We start from the raw sequence: 24,927 nt of genomic DNA on the forward strand, positions 1-24,927 counted from the left end.
CTGCGCAGAAGCGGTCCTGCCCCTACCTGCACGGAGCACTCAGTCTAGAAGAACAGAGTTGCTGTTTGCTGTCTTGAAAACGAAAGGAGGAGGAAGAGGAGGGGAAAGGAAAAAAGGAAGAGGAAAACAAAACCACGGAGGGGGACGAGGGGGAGGTGGAAAAACAAAAAGATTAACTGAGTGGAGAAAAAAGTTTTCATGCCATGAATTTTTTTTATAAAAGGAAACAGGTAAGCAGAGAGTTAAGGGATTGGTGTTTTTCTCTTCTTTCATGGCCACAGAATGCTAGAAAATCAAATGGCAGGTCTGGGAGGGACAGCCTTGCTCCGCAGAGTCTACTGAGAGGTGGTGCAGTGGGGAGACAGAATCGCAGCAGGGCAGGATGTAGAGCAGGCCAGGGCCTGCACCAGCGCCCAGGTATGCGGCTGACAGGCAGGGCGCTGGCCCGCGGCAGGTGCAGCACCGCCAGTGCCCGCGGCCCCAGGAAAAGAAAACCTGCAGGTGCCGTCAGGACATGTCCTGAGCCTCCCAAGCCACGCGCTTTTCTGAATAGCTGTCCTATGCTCATTGTCTGGCTGCAAGATGATGGTGTGCATTGGGAGGGGACGAGAGGGAGGGAGTGGTGTGTGGAGTCTCCTGCTCCGGTGGCTTTGATGACACACAGGGGCGGCTTCAGAGAGAGGAGCAGTGGGAGGAGGTGGGGCAGGCACTGAGGATCCTGGGGGGCTGTTGTGGGCTGGCTGAGCCTGTGCCAGAGGAGCTAGGGTGGGGGCTCCCCTGCCAGTCCCGGGGCTGCTCCTCTTCCCCCAGGAGAGCGCCCCTCCCTGCCCTCTCTCCCAGGCTGCATGGACGTGGGCAGTCTGTTGGCTGCGGAGCACCCCTGTGAGTATGACCTACTGTCCTTACATGCCCAAGACTCTCCTCTGTCCACCTTCAGCCATCTGCAGCACAGTGGCTCTAAGCATTTCAGTTCAGTGCTCACGGTCCCAAGAATTTCCAAATGCTGCCTGAGTCCCTGCACATCCCATGAGCGCACATGGGTTAGCACACACTGTGGGTGCTCCGGAGCTTCTCTGTGGAGTTACCTCTCAGCCTGCTCATGACCTGTCACCAGAGGCAGTTCTAAAAATAAGCAATTATCATGTTCAGCTGGATGCAGGAGAATGCAATGCAGCCACTTGTCTTTTGCCAGCTCTGAATACCTGATCAAGGGGATCTCCCACCCTCCTCAGAAAGGGCTGGCACACATTTTGGGGGAGTGGGGAATAGAAGGGCATTTTTCCTTAGTGGAAAGTTAACTCTGTGTTGTGGCGGTTGTCGTACTGACTGCAGCCAAGGAGCAAGGAGGCAGGCATGAAGGCAGGGCAGTGCTTCCGGCTGGGCCCAGGGAAAGGAGCAATGCTCCCTGGCTAGACCCAGGGAAAGGAGCACTGCTCCCCAGCTAGATCCAGGGACAGGTGTAGTGCTCCCAGCTAGATCCAGGGAAAAGCTGCTCCCCAGCTAGACCCAGGGACAAGAGTAGTGCTCCTGGCTAGACCCCAGGAGAGAAGCAGTGCTCCCAGCTAGACCCAGGGACAGGAGCAGTGCTTCCCGGCTAGACCCAGGGACAGGAGCAGTGATTCCCACCTAGACCCAGGGACAGGAGTACTGATCCCCAGCTAGAGGTGGATCCAAGCCCTTCCTTCCTTCTCCAGCCTCAGAGGGCCACTGCTGCAGCCCCCTGGAAAGGGGCTCTGAGCCCTGCACCCTGCCGTGTGCTCTGAGCCCAGCTCTCACAGCTGATCCCCCTGGATGGAGCAAGTACACCTCTGCTTGGGCCACTGAGCAAGAACTCAGCGCCATGCCGGGGATCCCTCCTCCAGGACCCACCATGCCCCTGAGTGCACCCTACACGCAGAGGAGGCGGCGAGGTGGGACTGCACCCTGGGTGCCTGGAGCACTCGGTGCTTCACTTTACACAGTCTTTGGGGGGTGGGGGTTTCCTCAGAACACCTGCCATGCAGAGTGGGGAAGATTTAGGTGAATAGACTGAAAGCACCTAGAGTAGTGCCCAGCACATAGGAGATGTTCAGTACTTGCCAACTCTCGTGATTATGACATAATGCAAAAGTCTGTATGCATTGCTGTGTTCTCCTGTTCAGTGTCACACTCTCGAGAACAGCCATGCTGATCCTGCATGCCACCTGGGTCACACCTCCCAGTGTTCAGGCAACGTTCAGTGCATGCTGCTGGCTGCCAGCCCACCCGCAGTTATTCCAGGGCAGGACTGGAATTCCTCCAGAGATCCGCGTCCTAAGTGGGCAGGCCTGGCAGGAGCCAAGGTGCAGTTCAGCTGCCACAAGTAGGTGATTAAAAGATTCCTCATTGTATAATACACAAATACCTTCCCTGCAAAACTGCCAAGCTAAGAATGCAGTGTCTACTTCCACAGAATGCTGACTCTTGGTCAAATCAGTATCCTTGTTGGCTGAGCATCCAGGGGTGTTCTCTTTAGGAAAACAGTGCCCCATAAACTCACAGTTTACTGTGAATAAATCTTTTCCTATACCTGTTACTAACCACCCAACTGAAACCTATTGCTATGTGAGTTTTAGAGCACTTTGTTATCTAGTCTTAAGTTCGGGTTGTGTGTGCATGCATGTGTGTTGTGTATTCCTCCATGCACACGTACATGCATGCATGAGCTCACACACGCAGTGAGACTTCCTCTCTGGATCTCCCATATCCTCAGCTCCACTTGGTTTTGCATTTACTTGCATGTCCTGCTGAGGAAGCCTCTAGATTAATGCACATGATTTTCTACTCACCCTATGACTATTCCAGTCACATCATGGAGGGTTATGGGAAAATGGAGTTCATGGTAAAGGTGAGCTGGACAGTCCTGAGATCATGAGCAGCAGATTTGCCTTTAGGCCTTTGACGACAGCCTCAGGCCACAGGTTGCTCCTGCCCACTGGCTCCTGAAGGCTGACCTACAAAAGCAGCCCTGCTCTCGGCTCTGATGGCAGCAGGTGCAGGTGGGCAGGTGCAGGTGAGCAGACCCAGATGAGCAGACCCAGGTGAGCAGACCCAGGTGGGCAGACCCAGGTGGGCAGGCACAGGTGAGCAGACCAGCTGGCTGATGCTGACAGCTGAGAGGGTAGAAAAGTAATGCCCTAGTCCCCTAAGCCACACAAACTCTATGTAGTCATACTAAGTTGGTTCCTTATAAACAATCAAGAAAGAGTGCGAATATAGAACCACAGTAGCACTCACTATACAAGCCCATCTAGTAGCACCTAGAATTGCCCTTTGATGGACAGCATCAAGCTGGATGAGCATGAGCAGAAAGCAAGGAAAGTAAAGCAAATGCTCTTTTTGGCAGCTAGAAATAAAGTGGCCAGTCACAATGAGGAAGAACATTGATGGGCCCTGCCAGCAGTAAGGCAGACCACCTTCCTCAGCATCCCTCTGCAGCAGTCCTGGAGGGCTGAGTGGGTTTGCTGGCTGGGAAGAGAAGACTGATCTGCTTTGGAAGGCCTGTCAGTACATCTAATATTAAAAGGAGATTTATCCCCACTGTGCCCATCAAGTGGACAGAGGCCTCCTCACCACCTTTCACCCACACGTGCACTGCCACACATGGGTCTCTGACTAGAAAGTTCAGGGGCAGCATGGGGAGGGCCCAGGACCTGCCAGACCACCCCCCATGTGTTCTCACATCTGCACGCCAACGCCCCAGCATGGGTGCTACATGGCGTGGCCCCTTCCTCTGTAATTTATGGCTTGCTGTGCACCTCATGCTGCCACTTAGTACCTGAAGAAAACATTCCTCCCCCTAACACACATCCCCTTGTTTATTTCTACCTCCCTCCTGCCTGTTTTGCTCCACACTGCCCCTGTTATGGGGCCTCAGCCACTCACACAGAATTCTGGGCCTGCGCGGTTTGCCAGGTCAGAGGACATTAGTTTACATGGATGAAACTCGAGCGCCCTCCCCGCTAAAGTGCACTGTCACCGCCTCCCTCCCTTTGCCACCAGACATCCACTGACTAGACGATGGTCACTTAACTGCCTGTCACCTGTGCAGTGGACAGAGCATTCTCCTACCCTACATGAAATGCACAGCCTGTGTGAAGAGGTCCAATAAAGCAGAAAATGAGATTTTTCACTCCTGTCACTGGAGAATACTTGGAGTATTTCAATCACTGCTGTGGTCACAAAGTCAGTGGCACCTGCTCCACCACTAATAGCAAAACTTCCTCATTGTTCCAGCACCAAGGAACAAATCACAGGGGTGCGAAGACTGCAGACCCTGGAGTCCAGCCTTGCAAGCCAGATGCAGTTCCCGGGGCAGAGGACGGGCCTCCCGCACCCGCAGGGATACCCCTCCTCTGCTCTCAGCCAGGCCCCTGCTCAGGAGTTGTTTGCTGCCACTTACTTCTGAGTCTGCCTCTCCCTGTCTCTCTGAACAGGCTCATCTCTGCAGACATCTCTTACAGCTTTAAAAGATTATATAAATTTTTCAAGATCCAGTAGCACACAGCCTTTGGTTTTACAAAAAGCTTACAAGTTGTTTCTGATGAACACTGGCCTTCTCATGTCAACAAATGCCTGTTTCACCAAACGATGGGTCTCACCTCTCTTCCGAGATACCCACTAGTATAAACACAGCATGAGCCCATATATGTGAGATGGGTTTATTATGGTCTTGAAACACCATAATAAGGAAAGAAATTGACAACAGATTGAATGAAGGCAAGCAAGGTCTCGCCCTGGCCTGCGGCCGGGAGGGAGAGGCAAAAAGGGCGGTGTTTTTCTCTCCTTTCATGGCCACAGGATTCTAGAAAATCAAATGGCAGGTCTGGGAGGAACAGCCTTGCTCCACAGAGTCTACTGAGAGGTGGTGCAGTGGGGAGACAGAATCGCAGCAGGGCAGGATGTAGAGCAGGCCAGGGCCTGCACCAGTGCCCAGGTATGCGGCTGACAGGCAGGGCGCTGGCCCGCGGCAGGTGCAGCACCGCCAGTGCCCGCGGCCCCAGGAAAAGAAAACCTGCAGGTGCCGTCAGGACATGTCCTGAGCCTCCCAAGCCACGCGCTTTTCTGAATAGCTGTCCTATGCTCATTGTCTGGCTGCAAGATGGTGGTGTGCATTGGGAGGTGATGAGAGGGAGGGAGTGGTGTGTGGAGTCTCCTGCTCTGGTGGCTTTGATAACACATGGGGTGGTTTCCAAGTGAGAGGCAGTGGGAGGAGGTGGGGTGATCCCAAGGGGCTGGTGTGGGCTGGTTGACCCTGTGCCAGAGGAGGCGGGGTAGGGACTCCTCTGCCAGTCCTGGGGCAGCTCCTCTTCCCCCAGGAGGGTACCCCTCTCTCCTGATGTCTGGGAAAGTTAGATGGGGAGCCCTACACACCTTCAGATCCAGTCCTCACTGTCTGCAACAGGCTTCAGTCCTTGGCCGGTATTTAGTATTTCCCTCCATTATTTTGTGGAAAAAAAGGAAGACATGTTAAGCTCACAACACTTTAGAAGATAAATGTGACACTAACAGTGCCATCACCGCAGTTTGCTGTGACAAGCCACATCAGTGTGGTCACAGGGAGAACCGGGTCTGACCCATTGCCCACAGAGCGGACTGCGCATGGCTGGCCTCAGTCACGCACCCTTGATGCCATACCCTGCTGCATTTTTTCTGTTTATGTTTCTCTCTTTTTCCCTTCTATAGAATGTAAATCCATGAAAACATGGCCCTAGTCAGTCCTCTTCAGTGCTGTCTTCCCACATGGTAGTGGGCACTCAGTCAATATTTGCTGAATGAGTGAAGGATCAACCCCCACGGTACAGCATTAGTGGAAAACTTATTTTGACCTGGATGTCAATGGAGTGTGTGTGCTCAAGGCAATGTTGTTTTTCAAGAAAGCAGATGTGACGCCATTGTACACCCAACAAATATAAATTGCAGGGCTCAGTAGCTCTCCACGGCCTACACTTCAGTAGCTCTCCACGGCCTACACCTCTGACAGTTTTTGATGTGCTGTGTGAAACCAAGAACAGAAATGGATGTCTCCATTCTAGTCATCCATGCGTAGCTGCAGTAGCAGCCCGTTCCTTTTGGTCGTGTTTCATTTGGTATTAAAAATGCCCCTGTAGGCTGGGTGTGCTGGCTCACACCTGTGATACCAGTACTTTGGGAGACCAAGGCTGGAGGATTGCTTGAGACCATGAGTTCAGGACCGGCCTGGGCAACATGGTGAAACCCTGTGTCACAAAAAAATGCAAAAATTAGCCGGGCGCAGTGGTGCTCGCCTATAGTCCCAGCTACCAGGGAGGCTGAGGTGAGAGGATCACTGAGCCTAAGAGGTCATGGCTGCAGTAAGCCAAGGTTGTAACACTGTACTCCAGGCTGGGTGATAAAGCAAGACCCTTGGAGAACAAAAGGGAGTTAACCGCAGACACTCACACACCTGGCAAAGTTACTGGAATAAGCATGTCTTTGCCTGGAGAACAGCAAGGGCTGATTCAATGCCTTTATTTGAACTCTGCGTGTGGAATTTTATTACTTTGAATATATCCTCCAAAAAATGGAACTAAAGTAAACAGACTATCTAACTGAAGTGTATCATAAGTTTGGTTTGATTTAAATAGATTATTATATTGATAAGGTTATAACAAACTGTGACAATGCATTAAGAAATAAGCATCATGTGAAACTTAAAAATTAAGCTATGAGATATTCTATGATTCCTAAGATGGGCCCCTGTAGGCACAGGTAACTGAAGGATTTCACTAGGGTGATGATTCTGTTCATCGTCAGCCTCCTGGTAAAGTTGATGAGGGGTTTGAAACCTATAGGTTTTTAGCACTCGGCTAACCACAAAACCATAACTTTCAAAGGAGGCAAATGTGCAGGTCAACAGGATAGGAAATTATACGGTAAACGTTACACTGACTGAGAAACTCTCTCCCTTCCTCAGCAGGCACTGTTATTCTTAGACAGGATAGGTTCTGAGCTGGTCAGGAGGTTAGGAGAGGGTGTTAGGGCAACTTGGTGCTTCTGAAAGGCTGTTCAGGTTCTTGGCACACACTACAACTCTCTGAAAGACAATGGATTTCTGGAGATCCTTTAAGTCACCTTTGCCACGATGCTGCAACCCTAGGCCTGTCCATGCGTCCACACCTCCGTGCCTCTTGCAGGAATGGACTTCCTTCCCTTTTTCTCCCTTCTGCCTGGCAAATTTCTGCTCTCCCTCCCTTGTGAAGCCCTTCCAGCCTCTGCCAAGAAGTCTTACCACCCTGAATGCATTGTCCAGGCATCTCTTACAGCCTGGGAGAGCATCACTCTTACTATCAACTTTGATATCATGAAGCCTGGGACTCACATTCTCCATAGTGCCTTTTTCTGGTATATAATAAACCCGCATTAAACTGATGACAAATGAAGAGCGTGCTCAGCTCAAACTTGTGATGCTAGAATCTCAGAAATTTCCCCATACATCCCCAGAATTCAGCTCTTCCTTTGCAAATGACAAATGTCCTGTAGCAAACCATCTGTGGGAGCCTTACAGTGCCATGGCCTCTCAGAAAGCATGCACCCCATGGACCTGGCCACCTTTGGAATGAGTTCCCCTCCACAATCTGAATCTTCATTATTTTAAACCTTGAACACCATCTCCTCAATTTCTTCCTCCCAAACTGCACTTTGTCTTCCATGTCATAATCGCCCCCACTACCTACCTCAGTCCTGACGTTTTCTCCCAGTTTTCCAGCCTGCACTGGCCTCTTTCCCTCCTCCCTTCTGGGCATTCCTTGTGCCTTTTCTCCATCTGAGTGACTCCCTCTCACGCACCAGACATGTTCCTGGTGTTGTCTTTTCCCAGAAACTCTCTCTGGTGACTCTTGGTGTGCTGTGTTCCCTTAGTAGGGTTAGCACACTCCCCAGTTACCCTACTGCTGTAGTTGGCCCTGTAAAGTGCAATTTCCTGTTAGTGTATCTTTATACTCTACAAAATATAAACTCCTCAAGGGACAAAATAGATCTCACTTACCTGCAATTTCCATGTCAATACATGACAGTTAAGCTCCCCGCCGTGTGTGAAGATTCTACAAACTGCCTGGGGCGGGTCTGTAAAGAGGAGGGCTTTGCAGCGGCTAGAGAGCTGGATCCTTGGAAAGTTAGAGCACTCCAGGAAGATTGCTAAGTAAAGAAAACCAAACCCATGTGTGTCCTTCTCTACAGGCTTGAAATTCAAATGGGAGAACCCAACACATCTCCATTCAGAAGTTGGTATGAAGAATTTACCCATATTTCCCCTTTCGCCCACAATGCAATCACTGCTCCTTAAAGACTATGTCAGATTAATCTTGGGTTTTCTTACAACTGACAGCCTGCAGGATTCTCACCCATCCATTGTGAGAGGTGTGCCACCCAGGAAAGCAATGGGTGGCTGGGTGTCTTAGGGCAAATTCCAAAATATGATTCCCATCTGAACTCTCAGTGAATGATGTTACAAGTCTATCTTTCCTTTGTCGACTAAGAGTGTATCATCCCTCTTTGAAGGTGTACGTCAACTTCCACTTCTTCCATGACACATCCCCAACCTTAGATTCATCAAAAAAGCAAAAAAAACAGAACTTGAAAATAAGAGAGGGATGAAGGAATTCCCTTCTCCAAATCCAGAGCCATCTTTGTCTTTATCACCAATTTGGCACAACTTTTTCAGATAGGAGACTTGAGAGATTTGTATTAACCACTGCCCTCACACATGTTCATATTGCAACATTGACTAGCACAGTGTCTTATTTGATATAGGTGTTTCAAAAACATTGATTAATTGGCTAATGAAAAGAACACACTGATCACTGAGAGAAAGGAAACATCTCCCAGGAAGCTGAAGGCCAGAGTTTCTAGTGAACATGACCATCAGTCTTTAGGGTTATCCTGACTACCATGAAAATGAAGCCTAATTTCCAAAAGCTGTCAGTGGAAGGGCCACATGCTGAGTCCCAGGACTGGTGACTGGTTAAATAGTATCCATGCCCTAACCTGAGTAACGGTAAGATTTTTATTATTTGTGTGGCATTTTTATACTTTGCAAATCACTTTTATATCTATGACTTCATTTGATGTTTACAACCATCCTGGAAGTTGATGGGGCAGATATGGTGATTATCAGATTAACAGACTGAGGCACAGAGAGTTCAGGAGACTTCAGCCCCGACATCTGCCTAAGGGAAATGAATGTGAGCAAGATGCAGCGCTGGGCCCAAGAGACAACAGCCTATGGGACCAAATGGAAGCGTGCAGAAGGCCAAAGCAGAGGTCTGCCATGAGTGCTCAGGAAGCACAGAGGAGACAAAAAGACAGACTGCCCTGATGCCCACACTGCACCCAGTGGACCAGCTCCATGGGACCTGAGCAAGAGACTCAGATCCTCCCGACTCTGCAGTTTCTGGAGGGATGAAAGGGGCTCTGAATGTGTGAGCTACAATAATTATGTTTGCTTTAATGGAGCAATGCTGGCTTTTGTTGTGCTACAGTGCAAAGGCCTAATTATTCAAACGCAGTCATTAGTTCCCACACAGCAGAGATGACGGCAGACATTATAAAGATAACATCTCTTGGCCCTTTGCCTGCCAGCCCCAGCCACAGGGACACTTCAGATGCGACAGCAGCTCCTGCCAGGAGCACGCAGCACATGGCCCAGGACGTCAGAGCCCAGAGTTGACCTGAGACATCTGGAGGGAAGGGGGCCGCGTGAGCCCCTCCCTCCAGGGACCCCAGGTGAGGGAAGTGCAGGCAAGCCTGCTAGGAGCGGAGTGACCCCAGCTGCCCGGAACCCTCTGTGTCCTGCTGGCTGTCTTCATACAGACAAGCAGCTCCCATCAGGGCAGACACCGTGTCGGGAACCCATTTCAAACATACAAGGCTGAAAGGAAATCATTCATTTCACCACAGGACGAGATGTACCCAGAAACCTGTCCAACTTCTTGCCGCCACCACCAGGGAAAAAAAAAGTGACGAGCCGAATTTGTAGGGTATACGATTGCTCAAACGGGCATTCAGGAGCAGGCGCTGGCCTGCCTGCATTTTTCCTATCCCAGCCCTTCTATGAGTAACTATTAGGAAAACACAAAGGGCTTTAAAAAGTTCAAAGAATTTATCTAAAAAGTGACTGCATCATTATCACCACGAAACTGCTTAATATTTAGACTTCTGTAAACTAAAACCAAAAAAAAAAAAAAAAATCTAAGTTGAGAGGAGAACAGGGGTTATTTTTCCTTTGCACCAGCCACAGCAGGGATTTCCTGGAAGTCAGGTCCCTTGGGCTTTGTTCTCTTTCCTCTGCATGCACAAACACACCTCCCTTTCTCCCATGCAACCTGCCCGGAAACTGGAGACCTGGAAAGAAGAGACAGGGCTCTCAGGAAATATTTCGCTTGACCAAGATTTTTGCCACCCTGTTCTTTAATTATATTTTCCTCTGGCTGCTTTTCACACATCCACCCAAGGTAGAAGGAATATCTCCCATAAAAATTGTAGTGTGAAGAGTTCTCCATTTTACAAAAGAAAAAAGTGAGAGGAAATCTGCCATGATAATGAGGGAAGCCATCTTCTGTTCGTTAGCAGGGACTTTCTTTGAACAATGCCCCAACCTGCCATCCAAGGAAGACTTGCGTGGGAGCGACGGGAATGGAGAGGTGAAGGCTGCCCGGGTTCTAAGGACGCCCCTCCATGCAGCCTGGCAGCAAATCCTCCTGGGTGAGGCATTTCCGGCTCAGTGTGTTGCTTTTTTTCCATGTGGAGTTGTAGAAGAAAACCTGGGAGGGGATTAAGTCAAGCATTTGCTTCCCAGCTGAAGAAAAGGAACATGGACCTCAGAAAGACTGAAGAAGTTGAGAGCTCTGGAAGTGCATCAGTTTTTAAAACCACACACACACAGTTTTAAAAAAAAATTTTTTTAAAATAACAGTTAAAATATTAACAATGAGAAGCAGCAGTGCGCACACAGGCATGGCTAGCTTTGTGGCTGAAACAGAGGAAGGTGGGTCATGGCCTGTTACGAAGAATGGAAAGAATTGCACAGGTCTGGAAAAGATCTGGAAATGACACTCCCATCCATATTTTAATGCCAAAGCAAGAGAATATCAAGAAATCACCAAATGCCATCCTGGGAGGTCAGAATCGGGGGAGACAGGGGACACCTCATAAATCAAAGGCTAGTCCTGGAGACAGGAAAACAGGGCCAGCAGCTCCCGGGCCTTGCAGCTTGCTGGTGGGTGCAGTACTGAGAAGAATGAGGGTATGTGTTGTGCTAGAATCCTGGTTTTCCTGGGGCTGAGGAGTGGGTCTAGAGTCAGCACACAGGCTTTTGGACCCAGGGCTTGCTACAGTACCTCACTCAGCTTCTGCACAGAACAGTTCCAGGAAGCGGTGTCTACAGGTGCTGGTGAAGATGGAAGACAGACTAATTGAACTGAAGGAGGCTCTGAGCAAAACAGTCACCCCCTCCTCCACCCAACCACTGCCTCTCCTCCCATCCAGCTCACGCTCCTACAAAGTCAAACCGTGCTTGCTTTTCCTGGTGAGTTTCTTCTAAATGAATGTACTTATCTCTTTCTACATGAAAAACACTAAGGCAAAACCAGGCACCTTTGGCTTCTGCATGCAGCTCTGTAGCCATGGATGAGATTGAGCCACAGTTTTTTTACAGCCTCCTTGAAGACAGACTGAGGAAGACAATGCCCCATCCAACACAGCCCACCAGGGCTTGGTGTGTAGACCCCACCCCCACTATTCCTGCAGACTAGCGCTCAGCCTCTGAGCGGCATGACCGCAAGCAGTCATGCGGCCATCTGTTCAGACCCAAGGCCAAACCCACACTCCTGTGAGGGCCACGGGATTCCCTTGGCAGAAGAAAACATTTTCCATTGTCAGTATTCCCAGGGAGAGGCCAGTCTTGGGGCAGGATGAAGTGGAGGAACATGCCCTCTGCTGTGGGCCTAAGTGCCAGACCTGAGGTGTCCTGGGGTTGGGGGAGGCAGTGGCCTGAAGAGGGGAAGGGATAAGTGTCAACCCTGGGGACCCTGGCTGCCCTTCCGATGGCATGTTTGGGGGGTTCTTGGCCTGTCTTTGTGCGTGAACCATGTTGGCTCTTATGAAACCTACAAACTTCCTTCTCAGAATAATGCCGTAAGTACACAAAACTAAATAGGATTAAAGAAAAATATTAAAATAAGCCGTATCCATGTACTCTCTGATTAAGAAGTCACTTGAGAACTCAAGTGACCTAGATTTTGGCATCAACTGTAAATGGGGAACAGCCATGGTGAGATCTGGTTCTGCAGTTGCAGGCTGTGCTGCGCCATACACGCTGCCACTGTGATGAAGGACACCTGGCCCTCGCAGAGCATGCAGTGCAAACCTCCCCGGGCCTCTGGGTGCTGGCTGGAACCACTTTCATTTTGTTTTATACTCAAATGTCCAAGGATTGGCTAAGAAGTTAACTAAAGTGTCATTTCTAAGTACAAAGACATTTCTGTAGAAGCATATGCTTTATACATTGTATTGAGTAGATTCACTTATATAGGACATCAACACATTATTTTCCATTTTATACTACTTTTCTTATGAAGTACTCACATCATAAATAAACCCGAGGATGTTCTCTTAGAGACAGATAAACATAGGGTACCAGGGACTTGGTTTTCATTTTGCTTTCCATCTTCATAGTGACTTTTCAGTGGCTAAGCTCGCTGCAAGCTTTTCACAGAGCCTGAGAGCCGTGTGCACTCTGGGCCCTGCTGCTCTGCAGCAACGATGTTTAGCAGGTTGCAGCATTGGCTCACCTGCTGCTGTGGAGTTCTGCGTCTCCAACAGGCACCTGCACACGCGGAGGTGTTGTCATCACCCTCAGTGCTATGCACACAGGCGAGTCTGGACCTGTTGCGAGTTGCCTCCGGTAATCACAGACCCAGACACACAGTGCGGTGGAGAAGCTGGGGAGACAAGCAGCACCCACACCCTGTGCCTCCCAACCTCTGTCAGGACCCCGCATCCCCACCACTCCCCTCTGCACCCACCTTACCTGGGCCTGAGTCACAACCCAGAGTCCACATGCCAGGTCCAGCACCCACTCCTCTCACTCTGCCAGCCACGCCCTCACACAGACATTCCAAGACAAGGGAAAGGGGCTGTGGGGAAGCCTCTGACCTAACATGAAAGGCCTCTCATGGCTTCCAGCTACAGGGAGAGGGGGACATGAGGGATGCTGAGATTTCCTCCTATGACCTCTCTGCAGCAGCTCCTTCAAAGGAGCCCTTCTTTTCCAGTTGAGGGCAATACTTTTTCACTTTTTGTATTCAGACTGGTTAACAGGCAGCTCTGATCGCTCTTAAGACTGAGGTCCTAGGAGACTCTGGGAGCAAACTCACTTCCTTGTGGCACTGAGGGAAGACACCTAGTCATCCTGAGCTCTCTACCTGGGACATGCCTTACTCAGGCTGCTGGCCCACACTCTACCACACAAAGTCTTATTTTCAGAGCACACTCAAGTTCAACTTCCTCCTCTCCATGACTCCCCACAGATTGTGGCTTCTGCTCCGTGGGGGAGTGCAGCACGAGGATTTCTGCTCCTCCCATGAGTCTGAAAGGTTTCCACATCCAAGCAAGCCCTGGATGGGGTTCATTTCAGTTCCTGGTCAAAACATGGGGGCCGTTATACTCAACTACCCAGGACAAGGTGCTGGAAAAAAAATTCTCCAGATTGTAAAGTTTAATGTTGAAATATCAAGTAAGGCATTTATTTTCTTTGGGATCATGCAACAGATCCAAAAGCAAGAGAGTAAACTTCTCATTTCTATGCAAATCAGTTTTCCAAGGGAAAGAAAAAGAATGATGAATGGAAGGACCCTAAGATCAGGGAACCTCAGGGAGTTATTTTACCTCCTGCACTTGATTCATCTGCAAAATGACACGTGGCATCCACTTCCTCAGGAGAAGACAAACCTACAGAGAACACTGAAGTCTCACTTTCCTGTGACTAATGTTTACAATGCAAGAACATTTGTTCAAAGTAAGCCTACCCAAGAGCTGGAGTAGACATTTACCCATAACTCCCAACACGGCCCTACAGAAATCACAGGTGGCTTCAGGTGAGCCCCAGACACCTGGAGCTCCTTATGAGTAGTGTGGCAGGTAAGCCTTTGATAAAACCCAGCTCTAAAACCTTGGCAAGGGCCACTTCGCTTTCCAACATTCTTTTGTGTGTCAAAGCTCCAGCTTGATGCTTCCAAAGACGCATGCTCTGTAGGCTTTGTGGCAATTCTCGTGGCTGAGCACTCTGCAGCGCATTGGCAAGGAGGCGCTCTTCCCCTCCCAAATATGCAGGCCAGAGCATGTGAGCGACAGCTGCCTGGCCTGCCCTCCTTAGCCTGGCAGAGCGAGAAACCTTGCTCAGGCAGCTCCCCATGGCTGGAAGGCCCTCCCTCCCTCCCTTCCAGTTCCTCTTCTACACTGGTGAGGTGCATGGGCCTTTATTGCTCTTCTACAAATATAGGGAAACTGAGGCTATCACTGCTATGTCCCCAACACTCATCTCTCACATCACACTGAAGGGCAGCATCTCAGTCTCTCTGAGATTACAGACTCTGGTCTCCCACTTGGGATGATGACGTTGACTCTGGAGGAGCAAATAAGTACTTTTCTGTCAGTATGTTAGGTACTTAGAGCAGTATCAAGTGTTCAGCTATTCTTTGTATCATGTTTAATATTATTAGTCCAACATGTCTTAAAAGCATTTTTTCTGATACTGTTTTGGTTCCCTTAGACACTTACCCCGTTTTTATGCTGTTTTTCATAGAAAGGCTTAGTTAATTATTATGTTTGGCCAGAGTTTAAATAATCTAACTTCCTTTTTATCAGATCCCCTCAAAAGCCATAGCGATTTAATGACATTTGTTGAAATATATCAACCACCCTGTGAAATGGGCACTGCAGAATTGTCATGGCCCGGCATGTGTCCCTGGTGCTAGTGTGGGTATGCATGTGTGATGATTTTGTTTGTTTTCATGGGGTGTTTTGTTTCTAGCTGAGGGGAGGGCATGAAGGGGTAAACTATCAGGATCATTTTCCAGCAGTCACTTGTTCTAGAATGGGAACCTGTTCCTGTGAAAGATTCCAAGCTTCACCTCCTGTTACCATAAATGGGTTATGTATTCTCTGTATAGACAGAACAATAAAAGCGAACTACAGGACTCACTGGAGTGGAGGAGATTTGGGAACTCTGCTTACAGCATGGGAACTGAGCAAGCCAGCTTTTCACAGTGATTGATGCTGCAGGTTTAAGAGTGCCAAGGAGGACTGGGCCCAGTCTCCTCCTGAATTCATTAGCTGTGTTTGCTGTACACAGGGCTACCTGTGTCTTTTTGGCAGGGGATCATAAAGCCAAGTGACAGCACCTGCTCTGCACTGCCGTTGCTTCTGCAGCCTAGGTCAGAGGGGATTCTGCCATCTGCACAACTGCTGGAGTCCCAAACCTTCCTAACAGGCTAACAGCCCAACGAGAACCCACACTGAACACCCAGCGGCACCCATGCCACCACAGACCAGTGCATCCCACCCCACTGGGGAAATCCAATTTTGTAAATACAAGTGGCCCACCAAAAGAAAAAGTTAGGGTCAAAGCTATTTCTCTTTTTTAAAAAAAGAAAAGTGGGTACCTGTTTTGCTTAAATTTGACTGCAGGCCACACCTGCACAGATGAGCCTGCGCAGGCCGGCTGCAGAGCAGTGACAAGGTGGCACAGGCTGGAGGAGGGGCTGCCCCACCCCAGCGCACAGGGCTCACCCCACACACACGCAGTCCTGGCCCCAGATTGCATCTGCAAGGGGACTGACTAGGTCTGAGGCAAAGTCTCTGCTCCAGAGACAGGGCTCCCCTTTCTATCTCCTCCAGCAGATCATTATTGGAGTTCATCCACTTTGAACACTATCTATTCATCATCCTACACTTCCTGCACGCCAAGCACCTGGGGCATTTGTACTCCCGACACTCACGACCATCCTAATTCCTAATAAAGTAGCAAACATCTTATAAGGAAGCAGAACAGAAAGAAGTGGGTACTGAAAGAACTACTTTGTGTTAATTTCACTTGAATAATTAGACAACCTCCTAGCAAATCTTAACGTAGGCCAGAGACTCAAAGATTTAATATATTGTGTATTATTTTCCTATCTACATTCATTCATTGAGTAATTACTCAGTAATCACTATGTGCCAACACTCAGTCAGAATTCTACAATTTTCTTTTTTGAGACAGGATCTCACTCTGTAGTCCAGGCTGGAGTGCATCATAGCTTGATCACAGCTCACTGCAGCCTCAGCCTCCTGGGCTCAAGCCATCCTCCTGTCTCAGCCTCACCAGTAGTTGAGAGGACAGGTGCGTGCCATCACACCCAGCTAATTTTTAAATTTTTTTGTAGAGATAATGTCTCTTTATGTTGCCCAGGTGAGATATTTTTTATATTGGCCTCATGATTAATTTTACCTGTGTTAAGTGGCTTAAATCCGGATTACACATTATCATGATAGACTATAATAATTTTAAATGCATTACCAAATATATATACGTGATATTTTACAAGAACTTAAAGGAGTCAGTCCTTACCCTCATGGAATTTGCAGTCTATGTTTAATGTAATTCTATGTTCACTGAATATAGAATCAATATATAATCCCTGATATGTACTATTGGTAATTGGGTCAAAGATTTGTCTCGTTATTGCATTATTGTCAATATATAATCCCCAATATTACCATTAGTAATTAGGTCAATGAGTTGTCTCATTATTGCAGTTTTGTCAATATATAATCCCCAATATGAACTATTAGTAATTAGGTCAATGAATTTTCTCATTATTGCAATATGTATATTTACATTGATACAGTAAGAGTCACCAGAAGCAATATGAGTTTCTAAGGTAATTCCATGAAAAAAATACACACAACATATCTTGTTGGGAGCCATTGTGAATATTTCACCAAAAAAATTTTAAAAAGTTACAACTTTTTAAAAGGTTTTTCTCATTTTAATTGTTGAGCCATTCAGCAAACTCAGCTCAGTAATCACAACATCAGTAGAAAATATATATTTGGCAAAGAACAATAGTATGCTGAAATCAGCTCATAATGGCTTACAAAAAAAAAAAAAAAACCTATTAAACCATCAGGAATTATGTAAGCTTTTTATTAAACTCTGCCATTATTAAATGGCAAATTATATAGGCCTATAACTTAATGACTTATATTAAAAGCAAAGTTAGTAAGAACTCAAAAATCACAACTTTCTCCATATTTTACTCCACTTTAGCATGTTCTAGGTCTCTGGTATCAGTGTGGTAGAAGCACAGCCTAACAGCAAGCTACTGCACATCTCGTTCCAGCTCAGCTCATGGTGTCTCATTTGTATCATGAAACCAGCCATGGTGGGAGTATTTACACCACGGGAATCAGCAAATACCACAGATCAGAGCCTTGTTTATAGCTTCATGCATTGCTTAGACCTATGAAAGTGAAGAATAGAATGTTTATAATGCAGATTAAACCTAAAAGTGTAGGTAGCTGTTACATTGTGAAATAGCACAGCAATTGAGAGAATATTCTTCCTCGGTTAAGAACCCATTATCCAATTCAGTAAATAAGTAGCTCACACCATTGAAGAGCAAGCGATGTTCCAACATACATCTTCATTGTTTCCTTTTCACCTTACCTGTTAGTATTATTATGAAAATATCAACCAACATTCATGTCGAAGTCACATCTGTACATCAACTGCAACACTAGGTTGGCTACGGAAACAAGATTTCAGCAAAATCAACAAAAGCATTCTGTGAGGATAAAACAGAATTTATGATAAAGCATACGTTTTATCATTATATATGCTATGATTGTTTGCAACTTGTGCACAATACATCTTTCTATATAGATGATGGTTAATAAAATTATGTGCATATATATGCACACTTTTTTCCCCTGAAGTTCTGGTTGTTATACATTAACCAGCACACCACTGGCTACCTGTCTTTTTCAGCTTTTCTCTATGTATGAAAATTCTAGCCAATCTAAAGGAGATCTATTTGCCTAAATATTTCTCCTCAGGAAACATATATTTTGTGTTTGCAGAAAAAACACTGCCAACGAAGAAATAAATTTCTTCGGTGATACTTACCAAAAGATAATTTACCAAATGCTAGGACTGTGTTGAAAAATGTTTTAGATCTCACTATTCCAGTAGTATGGCTCATCAAAAAATATTGTTCACGTATGTCCATTTAAATTATATTCTTGGGCCAAGCACGGTGGCTCACACCTGTAATCGCAGTACTTTGGGAAGTTGAGGCGGGCAGATTACCTGAGGTCAGGAGTTCGTGACCAGTCTGGCTAACATAGTGAAACCCTGTCTCTAGTAAAAATACAAAAATTAGCTGGGCGTGGTGGCCCATGCCTCTAATCCCAGCTACTCTCGGGTGGAGGGGTAGGTGCGGCTGAGGCAGGAGAATCACTTGAACCTGGGTGACGGAGGTTGCAGTGAGCCGAGATTGCACCACTGCACTCTAGCCTAGGCAACAGAGGGAGACTCCGCCTCAAAAACAAATAAATAAATTAATTAATTAAATTAAATTAAATTAAATAGATTATACTCTTGTCTAAACAGTTACTGATCTTATATATCTCATTGTTTCAATTGCTTAAATAAGGACTTTTTCTCCTAAAATTTTAGTATAATTTTAAAAAATTATACATATATGTATAAATACACCTACACATACTGTACTATTTCAGCAGAGAGAGGGCAGGGATGTTCCAACACACTTAGCATCCACTTCTTCCCAGGAGCTCAGACCACAGGGCCAACCCAGTGGAGCAGGGAAGGGTTCAAGGTCTCACTGTCAGCTCTAGCACAATCCCACAGGAGCATTGCACAAGAAAGCCCAAAGCAGGTCCCCAAAACAGAAACAAGGCTGCAGTGAGGAGTCTCATTGAGGACTCATTGAGTTGAAGCCACACCAGTTGAAGAAATACTCAAAAGCCAAAGGATCGACCAAAGTGAAATCTTGAGCGAAGAAAGGCTTTTCGGGCACACCTCTTGGGACCAATTAGGAACCTGAAGTTCTAGCTTGGGGGTTGTTTCTTTTTGCACCTGGGAAAGCACTTGGCCATGGGAGGGCCCAGAATCATTTAGCACACGAATGAATGAATGATATGTGGAGCCTGCCCCCAGGGTTAGCATAGTTGCTTGAAGGCTTTATGTTTGGAACACACACGGTATGGAAATTTTCTTACGGCACCAAGTTTAAAAGCTCTGTGGCAACCCTTCCAATAGAAGTAGGCAGACTCCAGCCTTTGTGCCCAGTGTTTGTGTAAACTGAGTTTTGCCGGAACATAGCAGTGCTAGTGCATTTACGTGTGTAAAGGGTTGCTTTTGCACTGCAACAGCAGCACTGAGTAGCTCTGACAGAGACTGGATGGCCTACAGAGCCTAAATATTTACTCTCTGGCCCTTTAGAGAAAAAGTTTGTGGATCCCTGCCTTGAAAGAATTAATACAACAGGCAGAAATCTTCTGATGTTTCTCTCTTTTACATGGTTTCACAGGAACAGTGATTGAAACATTATTCACCAGTCCAACTAAGGTTTACTGAATGCCTACTATATATGTCATTGAGAATAAATATCTCCCCTGCCTCCAGCCACCCAAGAGGCCTGGTTGGAGAGACAGAGACATGGATGTCTACAATAAACAACACTCCACATCGGATCTGGGAGTAGGCATTAACTGGAAGGATCCACGTGCTCCTAGGTGGTGGCCAGTGCAGGGGCTGCCCAGACAGGGAGTCTCAAGCTTCACGGGGCAGACAGCTACCCCTCAAGTCTCTGCTTGTTTGATGCCACTGGGGTCCTGCCATCTCAGAACAAAGGGGAGGGACCAACGATGACTCCCACGATCCTCTGCTGCATGAGGAGGTCAGGCAGCCGCATGCCTGCTTTCTCATTTTGACCAGTGACCCTCCTTCTTACCCCCTTCCCCCAGGCTGGGAGGAGTGAGTGCTCCCTGCATTGCAGGGTTCACCAGGTACTGTGACAAGCACACCATCCAGTCCTTGCAGGAACCTCTGCAGCAAGTCCTGCTGTTTTCTCTTGTTGCTGCAAGGAGAGTGGGTGCAGAGCTGTAAGGCGAGACAGCATCCCCGGGAACAGGTGGGGGCCAGGACTGAGTCTGTCAGACTCCAAAGCCAAGCTATTGGGAATTCTGTTGGCGTCTGAAGCCCGGGGAGGAGGGAGTTTCCAGGATTAGGAGTAGGGAGTGGCGGATGCCGTGAAATGTAGCGAAGTGGAGGAGAGCAGTCAACAGACCAGTGTGGAACCATGCTGGCCTTGCTGATGACCGCAGGTGTGGGAGAGACCACTCATCTTCTGCCTACCCCACAATGCTGCCTTCAACCAGGTGGTTTTGGACAGGAGGATTTTATGGGCTGTTTGTCTTATTCTTTATATCAAGGTCAGTCTTAATAGGAAAAGGTGTCATAAATGGGCAGCCAGCATGAATGAGGTCTGTATGTTCAGATAATAACTAAGAAAGGAAGAGTCACTCAAAGTTATTCAAAGACCATATTTGTAGGGCAACTGAGTGTCTGTGTGCTTATTTAGAACTCCCATTCCTTAATCAGGGAATCAAGTGGACGGGGTGCAAGACTCGACTCTATCACTTAGTGATTGCTCAACCTTGAACAAGTGTCACCTCCTTTTAGAAGCTCTATTTCTTAATCTACACAGTAGGGATAATAAGGCTAATTCTCAGGCTGGTTGTGATCATAAAATGAGGTCATGCTTGTAAATTAACTCCGTATGGCGCTTGGTTATCAATAATGCTGTCGTTCCCATCATTAGTTATTAGGACTGATAGGATTAGCATTATTGAGATTACTAAGGGTTTATTATACTAAGAAATCAAGATAGAAAGGTGGCTATGGCCCAGCAGTTGGCAGAGTAGTAGCCAGCAGGAGGGTGTCCTGCCAGCACAGTCTCTCCTGTATTTCTCCTTTACTGATTCTCCCCTCTGGTCACACATGTTTCTGCCTGGCTACAGACCCTGCCACTGGGCCACCATACACAGCTCCCCATCTAGAAGCCACCACATGGGATGGCAGCTGCATCCTCACCAACTGCCTCTACATCCCCACCAACTACCCCACCAACTGCCTCTGCATCCCCACCAACTACCCCCACTATACTCACCTCTCCTATGCATGTATCTGCACAGATGTTCTTATGGGTAGCACTGGCTCAACAGCACACATTTGCTTAACCGTGGAGCTGCAGGTGTATGAATTTCCAGTAAGGTGCTAAGCTCCATGAGGGCACAGAGGGTAGATATGGTGGCCCCTTTTGTGTGTAGCCATCTCAAACGGACAGATGAAGCAGCCTCAACTCCAACAGAAAGCCTCAGGCAGTAAATGGAGAAGGCTGACTTTCATTCCAGCCCAACCAGCTCCCTGCTCCATGAGGACCATCACAACACTTTTCCTTCAGTTCACCAGCCTATGTGATGTGAAAGACTAGAGGACTCAGCACATTTATGTTTCTTCCATTTGTTTATCAAGTATCAAAAGGGAAGGATAGTAATATTAATCACAAGAGTATTCACCACAGTAAATTCCAAGGAGTGCTTGAAGCTGCCCAGGGAAAAAGTGCTCTGTAACTAACACCTGTGATGATACTACCTACAGATGAAGATGAATGTTTTGTGCACATCCTACATGCCCTTTTGTGGAACTTGCAAACACCACCTCTAAGAAAGGCAAATTGTGAATATTAGGATTTTTATTTTACATGCACATAGTAAGCCCTTCCTGCAAAAGAATATGGAACATGTATTGGTCCACTTTCACTCTGCTGATAAAGACATACCCAAGACTGGGTAATTTATAAAGAAAAAGAGGTTTAATGGACTCACAGTTCCACGTGGCTGGGTAGGCCTCACAATCATGGAGGAAGGTGAAAGGCATGTCTTACATGGTGGCAGACAAGAAAGAATGAGAACCAAGTGAAAGGGGATTCCCCTTATAAAACCATCAGCTCTCGTGAGACTTATTTACTATTATAAGAACAGTATGGGGAAATCACTTTCATGATTCAATGATCTCTGTCAGGCCTCTGAGCCCAAGCCAAGCCATCGCATCCCCTGTGACTTGAACGTATATGCCCAGATGGCCTGAAGTAACTGAAGAATCACAAAAGAAGTGAAAATGCCCTGCCCCGCCTTAACTGATGACATTCCACCACAAAAGAAGTGAAAATGGCCAGTACTTGCCTTAACTGATGACATTACCTTGTGAAATTCCTTTTCCTGGCTCATCCTGGCTCAAAAAGCTCCCCTACTGAGCACATTGCGACCCCCACTCCTGCCTGCCAGAGAACAAAGCCCCTTTGACTGTAATTTTCCTTTATCTACCCAAATCCTATAAAAGGGCCCCACCCTTATCTCCATTCGCTGACTCTCTTTTCGGACTCAGCCCGCCTGCACCCAGGTGAATGAAAAGCTTTATTGTTCACACAAAGCCTGTTTGGTGGTCTCATCATGCGGATGGATGCACATGGCAGTCTCCCACTGGGTTCCTCCCATAACACATGGGAATTAAGGAAGCTACCATTCAAGATAAGATTTGGGTGGGGACACAGCCAAACCATATCAGATCAGTAAAGGGAAATGGATTACTTGCATACAACCATCTGTAACTGGCAACATTGACTATGCATATTATATAAAAAAACTTGAAGCCCAGATTATGTTAACTCATTTCAATTAGTATCTTCAAAATATCAAGAAACTGAATCTGGATTCCTACTGACCATGAGACTTTGTTCAAGTCTTTATCTTCTCTAAGCCTTAATTTGTCTACACGAAAAATGGGTTAATATCTATGCCATAGAAATTTTATGAGAAACAAATTTGGTTTTGTAAATAAGAGGCATTTAGCTTCTTCTCTACACAGGCATAGTTCACTATTAATCGGCATATATTTGTTTTGTGGTGAAATATCTGAAAACGTTGACATTCCAATGGGTACCTATGAAACACAGTCATCACATAGCAGTAACTGGACATAGATGCGTAAAAGCAGGCCAGAATTTTTATTTTCAAATATAAAATTCCTTCTGTGGTTTGAATCTGGCGATTTAGAGAACTTTTAAGATCTCTGTGAACTATTCCTCAAAAATGCTTGTGAGTGTAGCAGTCACTCTTGATTGTCTCCATTTCAATTTCTTCTCAGAAGGCAGAGTGCATATTTAGTTTAAATGTCAACCACTATGGGTAAGCTTACCCTTTCCCCAAGTCTAGGTGATTGGTCTAAGCCAGTGATAATGGTAATATTCACCTTGCCAATGGATTCTCTAGGTAAGTGATCCATTTCTGGGCAATATAATGTAAAAAGGAGACTTTCTGGGGGGCTTCTAAGAAATGTTTTTCTACTCCTAAGGAGACCCTGGAATATATAGCCCATTTTTTTGCCTTTGGACATCCTTGGTCTGGATGTGACACCTGAAAGGGCTGCAAACATCTTGTTCTCAGAGGGGAGAAGGGGCTGACACAGAAGGCAGAGAGAGTTATGAACTAAACCTGGTTTAAGACACCCAGGAGTGTTGAATCAACCGACCTGAAACCTGTCTTATTTCTGGACTTCTTTTTATGAGATGCTAAATGTCTTTATTGTTAGAATTTTCTCTTATTTGCAGCTCAATGAATCTTTACTAATTTTTGTCTGTATGTCAAAGATAGCCAAAGATGTGAAAAGCACTGACCCAAGCTACTCTAAAAATGTATGTTGCATCTAGAAAAATTTCCTGTGAGACAAAGTGCTATCGTCACTTGCATCCTGAAGGATTAAGTCAACCTGATCTCTTACACATAGAAAATGATATTATCCACAGCTTGGGGGGCACAGCAGCTGGTGATAGGCAAATCAGGGACTCGAGAGCATGCCAGGGAGCTGTGCACTCTTTCATATGTGATTGTTCAGAAATGTTCTAGGCAGAATTTGTTTCCATCCCCTTCCCTTATCTTTAACTACATCTGAGTGCACTTCTCTAAATTAATACAGCTCCCAATAAGGAATGGGAAGATGAGTTCAAGAAAACAATCCTGCTGGAAACACTTGCCCAGTGTAGATGTGCAGTAACCCCACCAGGATGACCTCCCCAAGTCAGAATCCACCAAGAAAAGAACACTGAGGTGCACCATCATGTTTAATGATGACATCTGAGGACGATGACTTCATGTGACTCATAAACTCAGTTAATTATATTATTCTATTTCTCAAATATAGTGGGGAATCTGTCAGGAAAGCTCTAGTATCATACCAGAGGCCAGAGGTTGAAAAGTTCAGGCAAAATCAAAAAGGTACTTTTCTTTAATAATAAAAAAGATCAAGTCAAGATAGATTCAAAAAACATCAAGAAACATGTCTTGATGTCAAGAAACATCTATTAATATATAAGAACTTTGAGGAATATAAGGAATGTAGTGATGTGGGATGGAAAAAAACATTTGCATGCTCCAAAGATGCAAGAGAAATTGAAGATGCTTCATCCACATAAAATATGACCCTTTGAGTCCTGCCAAGGTCAATGAGACCCAGAGCAATAGGCTCAATATAAAATTGGATTTGTACGTTTTTCTTACTTGCACTAGTTCCTCCCTTCTTGTATATCTGCCACATTTTTATTTCTCTACCATCCCTGCAACTTCACCTCCTTAGTCCATATTTTATAACTGTCCCAGAAGATAGATGCCACACACGTTGCAAAACAGAAGAGAGACAGCAGTGAAGTGGCAGTGACCCTTGCCTTCTGAACTAGCTTGTTTTCTGAATTCCAGTTCCTTTAGTTAAAATCT

The 24,927-nt window shown here is 46.6% G+C and overlaps 1 protein-coding gene across 1 annotated transcript in view; it reads left to right on the top strand.

Annotated features, from left to right (window-relative positions):
• Positions 1-12,535, top strand: part of EFCAB1 (EF-hand calcium binding domain 1) — a 37,226-nt gene extending 24,691 nt beyond the window's left edge. Inside the window, exons 7-8 of the mRNA XM_011999701.1 lie at positions 2,855-2,860; positions 12,502-12,535. The gene's annotated coding sequence lies outside the window, so the exon portion shown is untranslated. The remainder of the gene's footprint in view (positions 1-2,854; positions 2,861-12,501) is intronic.
• Positions 12,536-24,927: the final 12,392 nt, after the last annotated feature.

The sequence above is a fragment of the Mandrillus leucophaeus genome, unplaced genomic scaffold (assembly GCF_000951045.1).
Source record: "Mandrillus leucophaeus isolate KB7577 unplaced genomic scaffold, Mleu.le_1.0 Scaffold1169, whole genome shotgun sequence".
NCBI lineage: Eukaryota > Metazoa > Chordata > Mammalia > Primates > Cercopithecidae > Mandrillus > Mandrillus leucophaeus.